The sequence below is a fragment of the Nicotiana tomentosiformis genome, chromosome 3 (assembly GCF_000390325.3).
Source record: "Nicotiana tomentosiformis chromosome 3, ASM39032v3, whole genome shotgun sequence".
Taxonomy (NCBI): Eukaryota; Viridiplantae; Streptophyta; class Magnoliopsida; order Solanales; family Solanaceae; genus Nicotiana; species Nicotiana tomentosiformis.
Window position 1 is genome coordinate 82,031,434 of NC_090814.1, and position 16,780 is coordinate 82,048,213.

Consider the following 16,780-nt stretch of genomic DNA (forward strand, 5'->3'; position numbering starts at 1 on the left):
AGTGTAATCCCACAAGTGACGTGTAAACGGATGATATTAACCTTTTTTAACTAAATAATACTAGTTCCTATGTTATCATCATTAGTTGCATAACATTTGTGCAGTATGATTTCTGCTTAACTAATTCGACTCCAACGAGCATTCACTACTAGAATTTGACAGTTTTACGACTGAAAAATTCCGACTGAAAATTGTAGTCGGAAGATTCCGACTGTTTCGGTCGGACAATAAAAAAAAAAATATTAAATATTTTTTTATAATATTTCGACCATACTCCGACATAGTTGGTTGCAAGCTTTTGGTGGAAACACCCAAAAAATTTATTTGCAACCGATTCAGTCGGTAATTAAAAGTCAAAGTTATTGCCTTTGGCTATATTAATATTTTCGACGAATTCCGTCGGAAATTTCAAATTAAGTTTTTTTAAGTTACCGACCGATTTGGTCGAAAAACTTTTAAATATTTAAATAATAATTTTTTCAGTAAACTACCGACCAAAGTGGTCTAAAAATGCGCTTTTCAAAATTAAATTTATTTTCGACCGATTCGGTCGGAAAAATTAATTATATCCCCATCCCGACCCCTTTCTCCTTTTCTCTCTTTCTCTTTTCTTTGTCTTCTTTCCCCATTCACTCCCTTCGCCCACCAAATCCCCTGCCACCGTCTGGGATTCACCGTCGCCGTCGACTTCAAATTAGGCGGTACCACTCTTTCTCCCTCTCTCCCTCCCTCTCTCCCTCATCCGTGTCACGCGCGTCAGCCCCCATTTTTAACCCCCATTTAATATTTATTTTATTTTTTCAGATATTGCCTATTTGTCTCCGGCAGCGTGATTCTTCTCCAGGGAGGTAAGTTGTTCCTTCATCCTTTCCCCGACCTTGATTGTTAATATATTTATTCTTTTTGTTTGTATTGTCATTAAAATTAAAATTTTAGAATTTTTAGTTTGAATATGAAAATATTAGAATTGAAATTAGGGTTGAAATAAAGAATAAGTTGTTCTTTAAGCTTGAAAAATATTATTTAGAGCCTTGATTAATATTAAAATTAATCTTCTTTTGAATAAACAAAATTAGAATTAGGAGTAATCTTCCTTTGAATAAAGAATTATGGTTGAAATGAAGAATAATTTATTCTTTTATATTTTTCTTCAATAGGAGTAATCTTCAATTTGTATTGTAATTTATATATGGTATAGAATTAAGAATAAAACTATTCAATCTTGACTTTATTTTTACATTGTAATGTATATATGTTATTCAATTAGTATTAAGTAGTGTTTCGAACAACTATAGCATTAATTTTGATTCATCTTGCAAAGAGCTCCAATTGTATTTTATATTATTTACGTGATGTAGCTAGTATAACTTTAATAATAGTGAAGTAAATATATAAAATAATTGTAAGATTAAAGTTTATTAAATATAATAAATTCATTGGCAACAAATTGTATTAAGTTTTAGGTTGCTTGAATAAATTCATTGGTTTGAAATACATAAATATTTCAACTTCTAATTTTCTTCTATATGTAGATGAAATTTGGGCATCGTAGATGGATGTATAATAGGAATCATCCGAATCGCACGGGGTTGCGGGATGAATTTATAGAAGGGGTTGCTAGCTTTATTGCTAAGGCAAAGACACTTGAAAATTTCCTTATCGAAGGGACAATTAGGTGCCCCTGTGTGAAATGCAAGTGTCTTAAGTTACTGGGCCCGATATTGTTACTGTTCATTTGTATAAGAAGGGATTTATGGAAAATTATTATGTGTTGACTGTGCATGGGGAGAGTCATGCTAGTGTAGATGATGTCCATTTTATGAACTCATCTGGTGGTGAAGAAGGTAGTCCCATAGCGGAGAATATTAATATTAAAAATTCTAGATTTAATGAAATGATGAGGGATGCTTTTGAGATGTTCCCTGAGGCTCAATCTGAACCAAATGATGAGGCTAAGAGCTTCTTCACGTAGTTAGAGGAAGCTAGTTGTTCGCTTTATGAAGGCGCAACGCATTCCAAGTTATATGTTGCAGTTAGATTACTAAGTATTAAATGGGATAACTCTATTTCTCAAGCGGGTATGGATTCTATCATTGGACTTATGAATGAACTTAATCCGACCAAGATTGACTTGCCTAAAGATTTTTATACGACAAAGAAATTGGTTTTCAAGTTGGTCTTTCATCGGAGAAGATTGACTGTTATGAGAAAGGTTGCATGTTATTTTATAAGGATGATGCATCTTTAGAAAGTTGCAAATTTTATAACCAGCCGCGTTACAAAGAAGTCACAAAGGCTAAATAGAAGAAGGTTCAAGTGAAGGCGATGCGCTACGTACCCGTTATACCAAGGTTAAAAAAGTTGTATGCATCAATGAGTTACATTCCTCATATGATATAGCATTATGAACATAGAAGGACAGATGGTGTGCTATGTCATCCGTCAGAGGGAGAAGCATAGAAGCATTTTGATAGGGTGTTTCCAGACTTTGCCGGTGAACCGAAAAATATTAGGCTGGGATTATGTGTTGATGGATTCACTCCATTTGCAGTGTCTGCTGTACCATATTCAAGTTGGTCAGTGTTTGTTATGCTGTATAATTGTTACACCCCATATTTTTGTATGTGAAAGTACACCATAAGTAAATTGATGAATGCTCGTAAATGAGATGTTACATTCCGCATTATCGTACATTAAAGTTTTGTCATAGGCTAATCGACGTAAGTTCGGGAAGGAAATTATTTTGAGATTATAATTTTTATGCTATTTCAAACAAGGGATAAGTAAATTCGTGAAGGTGAGAGGGTAAGAAAATCAAAGAAAATAAGTTTCGTTGAAATTTGATAATTTGGGATAAAATACGGTCCGAGCTATAATACCCGATAATTATGGACTAGTCCCATACAAGGTACCACATGACCATAATAGTAAGGTATACAAAGTATGTTAAAAGTGAGTAGTATTTTAAGTAATTTGAGATAATTCTTAATTATGTGGATAATTGGATTTATTGGATTAGTGGAGAATTAACTAGTTGGATTGGATAACTGGATTTATTGGATTAGTGGTAATATAACTTGGAAAATTAGGCCAGCCATATTATGGCATAACTTGGAGATTTAATGGTAATATAACTTGGTTTGGATGATGAGTTATGGCATGCTTGCCACTTTAGAATTAGACCAGCAAGTTGGATGCCAAGTTAGCTAACGGATGGAATTCTCATTTTTAAAGCTTCATCAAAGCTAATGTTGCAATAGCAACGAAATTGATTCAAATATTTCATACGAAGTCTACTTAATGTTATCGCAACGTGAAATTTTGATTCTAAGGGAGTACGGTACAATCTTTCTGAAGAATATCATACGGATTCTTCCTTACTCCGATCTTGTTGATTACATATTGTCGCAATTGACGTGTATTAGAGGGATTGTCAAGAGAACCGGCTCAGGTATATTAAGGCTAAGCCCTTCCTTCATTTTGGCATGATCTCGTAATTACATGTGTTTGATAACGAGGCATAAAGAGAAGTTCATACTCCCGAATTTATATACATTATCCTAGTGTCATAAATTATAGTATTCTCCTTATCGGAACTTCATATTTAATTCAGTATTGTCTTCTTCCAGTCAAGAGAGCAGAGAGCCTATATATACAGTATTACAGTATTTTCATTACCATCTAGCTATAATTGATGGGCAGGCCCCTATTGGGCAACCTCTGATCAGATGGTAAGTTATATACCGAGCCTACTATGGCCGAGCGCCTATGAGCGAGCCCAGTTGGCCGAGATACAGAGCCTAGTATGGCCGAGCGCCTATGAGCGAGCCTACTACTGTAGAGCAGTTATATATACCGAGCCTTATCAGGCCGGACAACTATTTTACTTACTATATTGACAGAGTTGAGTCAGTATCAGCAGGTGAGCATATCTTCAGATTATCTTTGACTCCCAGTTACTTTCAGTTATTATATTATCAGTTCAGTTTCAGCTTTCAGTATATTGCCTTACATACTCGGTACATTATTTCGTACTAACATCCCTTTTCTGGGGGCACTGTATTTCATGCATGCAGGTTCAGACAGACATACGGGTAGACCTCCTCATTAGGTGTTGCCCGAGTTCAGCTTGATCGGTAAGCTCCATGCCCTTCAGAGTTGTCGGGTTTAGAGCTTTATGTACATCTTGTGTATATATATATATATATATATATATATATATATATATATATATATATATATATATATATATATATATGATATGAGTAGGTTGGGGCCCTATTCCGATCACAGTATATCCATCAGTAGAGGCTTGTAGACATATCTTGTCAGTTAGTACAGTATTTTTGGCTTGTAGTCCTTTTATGTATATTTTGTTGATTTGCCAGCTGTAGTAGTTAAGATGGCCTTGTCGGCCTAGCATTATAATGATGTTTAGTCAGCATTCGCAATTGTCTTGCAATGTGGCCCATGGACAAAGTATGACATTATATGTTCAGAATCCCTTAGTCGCAAGTTGGTACGTAAGGATAGGTGAGGCACCGGATGCCGGACTCGCCCCCAGGTTCGGGGCGTGAAAAAAGTGGTATCAGAGCAGTTTTGTCCTAGGGAGTCTACAAGTTGTGTCTAGTAGAGTCTTGTTTATGGGTGTGTTGTTTACCACACTTATAAGCATGAGGCTACATGGCATTTAGGACTGTCACTCTTTCTTCTTACTCTAGATCGTGTGGTAGAGCTCAGTTGTAAGAACTCAATTTCCTAAACTCTATCTTATTCGTAATATAACAATACCTACATCCATAAAGACGGTTGGTAAGAGAGATAGATGTGGAAGAATTGAGTCAGAGGAACTCGATTTTCTATCATGCTTATGATGAGTAATTATAAAGTTTTCAGCCGAACATGTGTGTAAGCTTCTTAATAAGGAGCCTTAAGGTAAGAATATCCGCTCTTACGGTAAAAAAAAAAAGCAATGAGAGATTCAGAAGATAGGTACAAGTTTGAACAAGTAAAAAAAGCAAGATGAAGAAGGGTACGAGGCGCCCAGTTAATGAAGATTACCAGTATTTACAATTCAAGAAGAGAAATATAAGTATTTTGAGTTACCTTCAATTGTAAAAGAGGTATATATAATTGGCCATACCCATCTCAGTTATGCCCCATGGGGGCTAACAGGTATCGTTTAAGAAAAGGACGGGACATCAGGATCCAGCTGGGGTTAGAGTAATCCAAAATGGTGAATGGATTGTTTGTGTTAGTTGACATTTCCGAAGGATATTATAAATGTGCTAATAGATATCCTTGTGAGACACCCAGATGGTGCACTCTAGAATATTATAATTAGATGTGAATACTAGCATGATCAAAAAAATTCAGAAGATAGGCACTGAAAGCCTGGAAGGGATAAATGTTACCTTAGTGTGGCTCCCGTCCCTAGTAGAGCGAGAACGTTGAGCAACCCGAAGAGCCACTGGACGGAGCAAAGGGGAGCTAAAAGCAAAAGAATGTCTTGTTGAAGTTTTCAGAATAAAGTGATAGACATAAATGTTAGCGGGAAATAAGAAGAGAGTCAATAACGCATTATGAGCAATATATGCTACATGGATGACAACGGTAGATCAAAAAGATGATAGTATTACAGAGTCTATGGTCAAGTGAAGGAAAAGACGAGAGGTGAGAGGCCTTAAGTATAGGCCATAAAGTCATATCCTCATTTCGAGAAATAAGTTCGTGACTCCAACGAAACTACCAAAAGGAAAAGTTAGACCCCAGAATAATAGAAATCAATATGGACTGATGAACAAGATAAACTAAACATGAATTAGGGACTGAGTGTTTTGATAATAGTGGGTTTCATGAGAATTTCAGATTTCATTCCGGCGATAATAAAATGGACAACAGAAGAAGATTCATAAGAAATTAAGAGAATGGTCATTCAGGGAGACGCTTCCCTAAAGCCATCAATGTGAGCAAAGTTAAGATTAAGGGACTGTATGTGCCAGTTACACTAAGTGTCACCCTCGCGAGTAAGGAATTTTATTATCCTTGATACAGAAAGATTACCGCAAGGCAAGTAAGGGTCATCGATGATATGAAAAGACGCCAAAGATGAGGAGGTAAAACATCTATACGTAGATCATCATAGCACTAAATCTTAGCACTCCCTTAAAAGGGGAAATATGGAGTGATGTGACACTAAGTCAGAATTAAGTGATTCTAGTTATTATGGAATGGTAAAGGAAGAATGCGATTAAAAAAAAAAGAAGGAATGAGATTGCACTTATTCAAATCCTACGGATATGCTACGACTCCAGAACATTATGCAAGCACGACATCAAGGAGAGGAAGTAAGGGATCTGGCCCGGGATGCTTTTGATAAATAAGGAGCCAGCGCGAGAGGTAAGTTAAGACAAAAGAAATAACCCAAGAATGATTATGCAGAATACTGATATGAGAATGGGCCAACGAGTAGTCAGTAGTTGATTCAGGAAAAGCCTAGTCATGGCTAGACAAAAGGATACAGACAAATCAACAGATCATGCAAGATAAACATAGTGAACCCCAACATAAGGCATTCAGTCTCGCAGATATGACATCGTAACCTTGAGAAATATTAAGATATGAGTTGGGGTAGTAAAGGTACCATATGAGTGTTATGGAGATAAAGAGAGTGTCACTGGAAAGACAATCAAAATATCAGCTCAGAAGCAATCCTACGAGCACAAGGGCATGAAGGTAAGTAAGTAAGGTTAATTACAAGTAAGAAAGAACATCAAAAATTTCGTCGGATAAATGATGTAATAAGCTCGCAGCCTTGCAAGAATCAGTGGGTCCTCCCTAAGTACTACAATGAAAGACTAGCTGAGGAAATAAGGAAGAATGCTTCAACCTAAGCACGGTGACCTAAAGAGGAAATGCTCATGTAACAACAGTTTCACAACAACATTGTATGCACTCCATAAGAAGGTGGCACCTACCGTGGCTAATGAACGGGGAGAAAAATCAGAAGTGATATTTAAGATCATATGAGTTTTATGGAATTCCAATATGTGTGGGCACTAAGATAAGCTAAGTATGCATGCAATAAGGGGACATAAAGACCAGGAAAAGTAATAGCTTACGTTTAAAGAAAGTTGAGAAGGAACGAAAAAAATTATTTTATTAATGATCCAGAGTTAGTTACGTTATGAACACACTTAAGAGTTCGGAGTATTATCCATGCAACATATATGTTGACATTCATACAACCGTGGAAGACTCCGGTATAAGTTAAAAGAAAGAATTGAGCCCAGGGCATAGACAAAGGATTGAATTGTTAGAAGATTTTATCATTGATATTCCATAGCGCCCATGAAAGGCTAAAGTAATAAATAATACCAGGAGCCACAAATCGGAAGATAGCTTAAGCCTACATAAAGGCTGATCAAAAGAAAGAGGAAGCTAAAGAGTTTAATAAACTAAGTGAATCAGGAGTCTGATTATTGGACCCAGAGAATTATAGAAATCATGATTGAGAACATATCAGAATCAATCTTAATATCAGAGGTGCAAGAGAGATAGCACAACAACCATATTCTATAACGGATCTACGATATAGCTAATTAGAAAAGTACCAGCCTCATAAGAAGTCAGTATGAAGCACCCACCGGATTGCGTATGCGCCAGAGGTGCAAGTATTATATTATTGTTTCAAGTTGTGGATGTAAACCATACCTATGTGGAAGTGGGGTTATGAAAGAGATAAAAGATACGATACGAGATTTTAAGGAAAGCAAGGTAAAGATAAACAACGTACGAGATACTCAAGTGCAAAAGGTTTTGAATAATCCATATTTCAGATAGAGGGATAGAAGCGTTGGGATTCAGTATCCAGGAATGATAGCGGTGTCATTAGTGGCATATCTTCCGTCCTATGGTTTCTAGGTACCGAGAGATCTAGCCAAGAGAGTAAAGAAGAGTTAGAGACGAAGTGATATCTAGCTTTATGTTACAGAATAACATAAGGAAATCTATGGTGCAAGCAAGTTGAAGGGAGGTTGCGAGTAGCATAAATAGATACGTATAGGTCGCAAGCTAAAGTATAGTAAAGCGACAAGGTTTTATGACAGGAGTGAGGATAAGAAAGGACGAGTGAGGGGGTGACAAGAAATGTATAAGTCCTCTGGATTAAACCCATGAAAACAAGAGAGATAATGGTCTCTCTAAGTTATAGAAAGCACAGTATAGCCTGAATGAACTCAAATGAGTCTAATACTAGTAGCATTTAGAAAACATAGAATGCTACCCTGGTAGTAGAATGAGGGTGTAATTGTGATAGATGAAGGATGACGTTTGGGCCTTCGATTGAATAATGATTTGAAGAAAAAAAGAAGGGAAATTTCATGAATTGTACATGATGAAAATACCCACGTAAGGTGAATCACATTGGGATGCTATGAAATACAGTTATGAAAGCATGGTATTGCCTCAGGTGAATCAGTCTAATCATTTCAGATGTTCCCCGATGAGACGTGAGCTCTAGCGGCAGTATTACATAAAAGCTCAAGTTATCAGTGTAGATGATAGATCAACATAAAGGTGAATCAACAATGGATGGACAAAAGTCAGAAAGCATGAGGTGACATTAAGCTGTCATTCTTAAGATGAATAGTAATGAGGAAGCACTAAAGGACATAGATTTATACATATGGGATAAGCAACAAACGTAGCCTGGAGTTTGGTAGCAGACCTCAGTAACAATAAATCGAGGTAAGAGTTATGGTATATCATGTCCTACTTAAATGCAGTAAAGTCATGCGGATAGATAAACGGGCCTATGAAATAATATATAGCAATATTCGTAAGTTCGACAAAGTACCGAGTGAAGAACTTCAATATACCTACAGATGCCCAGAGGAATATCTTGTCAAGCTCTGTATATATTTACAAAGTGAGGCCTAAAGATTGGCTAAAAACTGGAGGAAAAAGCTGGAGGGAAGAGTCGCATAGGCGCACTTACAAGGAAAAAGTGGTACAGGCTGCATGATAGAAGGTAGAAACAGTTATGAGATTGGAAGAATTCTGACCACAAGTCATGGTGTGAGAAAGAGGCCTAAAGGGGGGAATGCCCCGGCCTTTGGATTTATTCACAGAACATTTGCCTAAATGGCAAGGAAAGTAATAAAGTATTCGCAAGAGCTATAGGTTATGATAATGAGAAGTGCATCAGTCAACATTCGAGGATGATTGTTCCAAAGGGGGGAATAATGTTACACCCCATATTTTCGTATGTGAAAGTACGCCATAAGTAAATTGATGAAAGCTCGGAAATGAGATGTTACATTCCGCATTTTCGTATGTTAAAGTTTCGTCGTAGACTAATCGACGTAAGTTCGGGAAGGAAATTATTTTGAGATTATAAGTTTTATGCTATTTCAAACAAGGGATAAGTAAATTCGTGAAGGTGAGAGGGTAAGCAAATCGAAGAAAATGAGTTTCGTTAAAATTTGACAATTTGGGATAAAATGCGGTCCGTGCTATAATACCAGTATTTATGGACTAGTGCCATACAAGGTACCACATGACCATAATAGTAAGGTGTACAACGTGTGTTAAAAGTGAGTAGTATTTTAAGTAATTTGAGATAATTCTTAATTATGTGAATAATTGGGTTAATTATTGGATTAGTGAAGAATTAACTAGTTAATTAAAAAAATGAGCGGATAAGGATCCTTGTTGGGGCAGCCACTTGGCATTAAGCTAAGCCAAAGTGGCAACAATATGAATGATGAGTCATAAGACACAACATGCCTTGTTTACACGTAAAATGTTCCTTGGATTTTGGTGTCTTTACTGGTAATATAACTTGAAAAATTAGACCAACCATATTATGGCATAACTTGGAGATTTAGTGGTAATATAACTTGGTTTGGATGATGAGTTATGGCATGCTTTCCACTTTAGAATTAGACCAGCATGTTGGACGCCAAGTTAGCTAACGGATGGAATTCTTTTTCTTAAAGCTTCAGCAAAGCTAATGTTTCATTAGCAACGAAATTGATTCAAAGATTTCATACGAAGTCTACCTAATGTTATCGCAACATGAGATTTTGATTCTAAGGGAGTACGGTACAATATTTCTGAAGAATATCATACGGATTCTTCCCTACTCCGATCTTGCCAATTACATGTTGTCACAATTGACGTGTATTAGAGGGATTGTCAAGAGAACCAACTCAGGTATGTTAAGGCTAAGCCCTTCCTTCATTTTGGCATGATCTCGTAATTACATATGTTTGATAACGAGGTATAAAGAAAAGTTCATACTCCCGAATTTATATACATTATCCTAGTGTCATAAATTACAGTATTCTCCTTATCGGGACTTCATATTTAATTGAATATTGTCTTCTTCCAGTCAAGAGAGCAGGGAGCCTATATATACAGCATTACAGTATTTTCATTACCATCGAGCTATAATCGATGGGCAGTCCCCTATTGGAAAACCTCTGATCAGATGGTAAGTTATATACCGAGCCTACTGTGGCCGAGCGCCTATGAGCGAGCCCAATTGGCTGAGATATAGAGCCTAGTATGGCCGAGCGCCTATGAGCGAGCCTACTACGGCAGAGCAGTTATATATACCGAGCCTTATAAGGCCGGACGACTATTTTACTTACTATATTGATAGAGTTGAGTCAGTATCAGCAGGTGAGCATATTTTCAGATTATCTTTGACTCCCAGTTACTTTCAATTATTATATTATCAGTTCAGTTTCAGCTTTCAGTATATTGCCTTACATACTCGGTACATTATTTCGTACTGACGTCCATTTTCTGGGGGCGATGCATTTCATGCGTGCAGGTTCAGATAGATAGACGGGTAGACCTCCTCATTAGGTGTTGTCCGAGTTCAGCTTGATCGGTAAGCTCCATGCCCTTCGGAGCTGCCGAGTCTAGAGCTTTATGTACATCTTGTGTATATATGTATATATGATATGAGTAGATCGGGGCCCTGTTCCGATCACAGTATATCCATCAGTAGAGGCTTGTAGACATATCCTGTCAGTTAGTACAGTATTTTGGGCTTGTAGGCCTTTTATGTATATTTTGTTGGTTTGCCAGCTGTAATAGATATGACGGCCTTGTCGGCCCAGCATTATAATGATATTTAGTCAGCATTCACAATTGTCTTGCAATGTGGCCCATAGCCAAAGTATGACATTATATGTTCAGAGTCCCTTAGTCGCAAGTTGGTATGCAAGGATAGGTGAGGCACCGAGTGCCGGTCTTGCCCCCCAGGTTCGGGGCCTGACAATAATCTACCGCCTGAATTGTGTATGACAAGTCAATATTTGTTTCTAACTTGTGTTGTTCCAGGTCCACACAATCCAAAAAAAATTGATTGATCTATACATTCAGCCCCTAATTAATGAGTTGAAGTTATTGTGGCATGAAGGTGTGGAAACATATGATGTATCATCTAAGCAAAACTTTAGACTACGTGCTGCTTTGATGTGGACTATAAATTATTTTCCTTCTTATGGAATGATGTTTAGGTGGTCAACTACCGTAAAGTTAGCTTGCCCGACTTGTATGGAAGACACAGAGGCATTCACTTTGAAACATAGAGGCAAGAACACATGGTTTGACTGTCATCTCTGCTTTTTGCCAATGGATCATGGGTTTAGGAGAAATACTAGTGCATTTATGAAGAACAAAACTGATTATGAGGAGCCACAGCATGTCTTATCGCCTGAAGAGATTTGGAACAGAGTTATGAATCTACATAAGGTAACAGAGTATCTATTGCCTAATAAGATACCATGTTATGGTGAGTTTATCAGAGTCCCCCTTCCCCGGCTAGCACAATAGAGTATAATTCCATGCCGACTCAGGGTGGTTCAGCCTCCACTACTATTAATTTTATGCCCACGCCTAATTTGCCACATTTGAGTCCTTGTTTCCCTACTATTTAGCATAATGGCTCACCATTGATTCCATCCCAGGGCGGGCATGATGGTTCATCTTTTGTGCCTCCATCATCGTCCACTCCATTATTATCTCCATCATCATCTACTCCTAGTATTTCTAGACTTGATATTGGAGGATCTCAGGCGGCTGCATTCTCATCTACTAGTGCTGCTTCAGTTGCTTCTTCACGGAGATAGTATGCTGGTGGGACTGTAGAGTACGATCATATGCATCGATTGATTATCGTACCCCATGGGGACAGACAAGTAATTCTTTAATTTTTAATTATTAGAATAAAGATCTACATATATTTAACGAATAATTATTTTACATATAATGCAGATTTTTGCCATCCTTTCAGGCCACACATCTGGTTGTGGAAGCTATGAGGCCATTTTCCCATGAGCCGTAGAATTCCTGGAGAGAGATTCCATACCAAATCAGAGTGAATATGTGGCTTTAATTTAAGGTACGAATAAATATAATTTATATAATATTTATTGGGTTCGTCTAACATTTATTTTAACTGTAGACTAAGTGTCATGACCCGAAATATCACTCGTCGTGATGGCGCCTATCTCAATACTAGGCAAGCCAACAATATCAATAACCCACAATTTCCTTTAAATACGGAAAATATAATAATTAAGTTTAAGAGAAAATCCCACAAATACTAGATATAAATACACTTCCAAAACCCGGTGTCACTGAGCACATGAGCATCTATACATTACAAGTCTGGACAACACAGTCTATGATAGTCTGAGACCAAATACAGTAAACAAGGAGACAGGGAAGGAGAGACAAGGACTGCGAAATACGACAGCTACCTCTGAATCTCCGAAAAATCAATACCCACTGTGTCCGGGATCAACTGGATCTGCACACAAAGTGCAAGGTGTAGTATGAGTACAACCAACTCAGTAAGTAACAATAATAAATAAGAACTGAGGATAGTGACGAGTTTCACAGCTAAGTCCAAATATAGTAATTTTCAACATAAAAGGGTAGGCATGCTCTCAAGTTCAACACTTAAAATTTCACAGTTATTTCATATCAACTTCGACTGAAATATAAGATAATGTCTTTCAGAAATTTCCAAAACAGTGCTATATGACCGCTGAAATGCAGCAATAATGAAATCAATACATCCTCTCAGAGAAACAGTCACTCAGTCCTCCCATTCACTCCAACCTCACAGTCACTCTTTCCTCACAATCACTCATTCCTCATAGTCACTCTCTCAATCACTCAGCACTCGACTCTCGACACTCGGCACTCGCACTCAGTAGGTACTTGTGCTCACTGGGGGTGTGTACAAGCTCCAGAGGGGCTCCTTCAGCCCAAGAACTATAACAAGCCAATCATGGCATAAATCAATAAAACATGTTGCAGCATGCAGCCCGATCCAATAAATATCCTCACAATTAGGCCCTCGGCCTCACTCAGTCATCAACCTCTCTAGTCTCTCGGGCTCTCAAAAATCATGATAAGCAGCCCAACAACAGTGATATGATGCATCAATAATGAACAAGAGAGACTGAGATGTAATATACAAGTAAATCCGTGACTGAGTACAAAATAGTAATTTAACAGATAATTCCACATGTATACGACCTATGTGGGTCCCAACAGTGTCAACACATGATTTAAACATGATTTATAGTTCAATTTCCCTAATACGTGGAAAAATGTACGGGTAACAACAATTTATTCAACTACACATACCCATGGAATTGACCAAGTCACAATTCCTACGGTGCACGCCCACACACCCGTCACCTAGCATGTGCGTCACCTCAAAACCAATCACATAACACATAATCCGGGGTTTCCTACCCTCAGGACCAAATTTAGAATTGTTACTTACCTCAAAACCGCGTAATTTCTTACTCTGCTATGCCCTTGCCTCATTAATTGGTCTCCAAATGTCCCGAATCTAGCTACAAGCAGTACAATACAATCAATATAGGCTAAAGGAATCAATTCCACAAGAAAATATGAAATTATAGCCAAAAATCCGAAATCTGCTCAAACCCGGCCCCCGCGCCCACATCTCGAAATCCGACAAAAGTCATAAAAACCCGAAAGTCCATTCACTCATGAGTCTAACCATACCAAATTTACTCAAATCTGATAACAAAATCCCATTCAAAACCTCAAAATTCTAGTCCAAGAACTCTTCCTCATTTTTCCCAAATTTTCATCTCAAAACACTAATTAAATAATAAAAACAATAATATATTCGTGTATATTGACCAAATCCGAGTTAGAATCACTTACCCTGATATTTTTCCTTGAAAATCTCTCAAAAATCGCCTCTCCCCAAGCTCCAATTTGTCAAAAATAGAAAATGGGACGAAGCCCCCATTTTATAACTTAAAGTTTCTGTCCAGGCGTTGACCTCGATTTCCTGACCTCGATTTCTTAACCTCAATTCCCTGACCTAGATTTCCTAACCTCGATTTCCTGCCCTCGATTTTCTGACCTCGATTTCTTGATCTTGATTTTCTGACCTCGATTTTTTTCCAGCCTCGATTTTCTAGCAGAGAAATTCCAGCAGAAAAATTCCAGCAGCTGTTTAAGTCCAAATTTTGATCCGTTAACCATCCGAAACTCACCGGAGGCCCTCGGGACCTCAACCAAATACACCAGAAAGTCCTAAAACATCATATGAACTTAGTTGAAAACTCAAATCGCATAAAACAATGCTAAAACCACAAATTATACCCCAATTAAAGCTTAAGGAACTTAAGAATTTCTAACATCTACATTCGATGCCGAAACCAATTAAATCAATTCCGATTGACCTCAAATTTTGCACACAAGTCATAAATGACATAATGGATCTATAAAAAGTTTCAGAACTGGATTCCGACTCCGATATAAAAAAATCAACTCCCCTGTCAAACTTCCAAACTTAAATTCCTATTTTATCCATTTCAAGCCTAATTTAACTACAGACTTCCAAATAAAATTCCGGACACGCTCCTAAGTCCAAAATCACCATACAGGGCTGTTGGAATCATCAAAACTCTATTCCGGTGTCGTTTACTCAAAAGTCAAACTCCGATCAACTCTTTCCAACTTAAGTTTTCAATTTTGAGACTAAGTGTCTCAATTCACTCTGAAATCCTTCCGGGCCCGAACCAACTAACCCGGTAAGTCATAAAACTATTGTAAAGTATAAATTGAGCAGTAAATGGGGAAATTGGGTTATAATACTCAAAACGACCGGCCGGGTCGTTACACTAACTGTGTATGGAAGCCTCAACATGAAAATCTGGTGAATGAAAATTTCGAGAAAAGAGCTTAGAAAAGGATTAAAGATACTAAATTTGTTGCTCGAAAAGGTAGGAGCAGACCTTTGTGGTTGCGTGAAGATGTCTGGTCTCAACTATTCGCGAAGTGAAATACTGATGGTAGGCTAGAAATACAAGTTTTTGGCTACTTTACACCTATTATTTGCTACACTTTAACTGTATTTGAGCTAAATAATGGATAATTTATACTCATTATGTATTTCTATTGTGTAGGTTGAGATTCAAGCTAAGACACACCTTCGGAGTAAAACTGGATAAAAACAGAACCTTGAAGTCTGAGTAGAGGTTTGAGAGTTAAGCCAGAATAAAGTTCGAGGATCGAAGAACGATTATGTATGGAGAAAAGTGAAGCAAAATGTTCAAAGGCCAATGGCCTAATGATGACGTTAGGCAGATCATGCCTTTGGAAAGAAAATGCAATTAAATGCCTTGTCTATGCCTGCAAAATTATCCAATGAAGTAGTTTAATCATATGAGACAAACGAGAGAGGCAGAAGAAGAATTACAATTATTCTAATGCCTCACAATGCGACGCGGCAATGAAAACAACAACAGAAATCAACTGAACCAAGATTCTGAACTTCCCCACGTACGTGTCACATGAGGCGGCACGGGGCGCCAGTGGCTTTTTTTGCCCAGTTATAGCAGTTCGGTTTAGAGAGGGTAGTTTCATCCTGACCCATTCCTACTTGATATAAATATATTGAAAACACGTTTTTGAAGGGGGATTCGACCTAGGAGAGTTTTAGAGAGCTACCACGGCTTGAAGACACAAGATTTAATCAATTTTATTGCCAACAATCGGTGCAAAACGAGAGTTTGTATTGTAAAGATATCTTTGATTTTTCTTTGTTCTTAAACTTATTTGTGATAACTTTCTCCATATCTATGGAGTAGTTCTTCCATAGGGTTTTGACGGATATAGTGTTTTGATTGTTGTTTGTGGATTTTAACTATTGTTTAATTGCATGAATTCGTTTATGGGGCTTTGAATAGATTGTGAAATTATTCACCGGTTTATTTAATCAAAAGAGGAATATGTTGGTGATTATCTTTGCATTATTTGGTTTGGTTTAATTTAGTGATCGAGAGAGTTTTTTGAATTATTGATTAAACCAAGTTAGGATAATATTTGAGAGACGTTTTCCTAAAGACTAGTCCACTAACGTGTTCTTGCATATCTTCACAGTACTTCATAATAGTTTATTTTGTAGAGTTCAGATTTAATCGAGAGAGGAATTGTCATGACCCAAAATCCATAAGGGTTGTGATGGCGCCGGACACCACTGTCAGGCAAGCCAACAATAATTACTTAATTATGTTCTCATTTTATTATTTTTGAAATCATATTTCCCTTCAATTTAAATAATAAAGAATGGGAATTTACAGAGTAAATAATAATACTTTTAACAAATTCAATACAGAACAACTCATAATCATCCCAAAACTTGGTGTCACAAGTGCATGAGCATTAACTAGGAATATAAAATAAAATACCGCAGTTG

The 16,780-nt window shown here is 37.3% G+C and overlaps 1 long non-coding RNA gene across 4 annotated transcripts; it reads left to right on the plus strand.

Moving 5' to 3' along the window:
* Nucleotides 1-586: 586 nt before the first annotated feature.
* LOC104109329 (uncharacterized) lies at nucleotides 587-16,264 on the plus strand. 4 transcript variants are annotated; one of them, XR_011415176.1, is made up of 8 exons: nucleotides 587-701; nucleotides 805-848; nucleotides 4,077-4,136; nucleotides 11,359-11,437; nucleotides 11,538-11,772; nucleotides 11,988-12,218; nucleotides 12,295-12,421; nucleotides 15,489-16,264. It is a non-coding gene; the product is annotated as an uncharacterized lncRNA (long non-coding RNA). The 4 variants fall into 4 exon arrangements; XR_011415173.1 differs by having other exon boundaries at nucleotides 11,538-12,218; XR_011415175.1 differs by having other exon boundaries at nucleotides 11,538-12,218; nucleotides 12,314-12,421.
* Nucleotides 16,265-16,780: the final 516 nt, after the last annotated feature.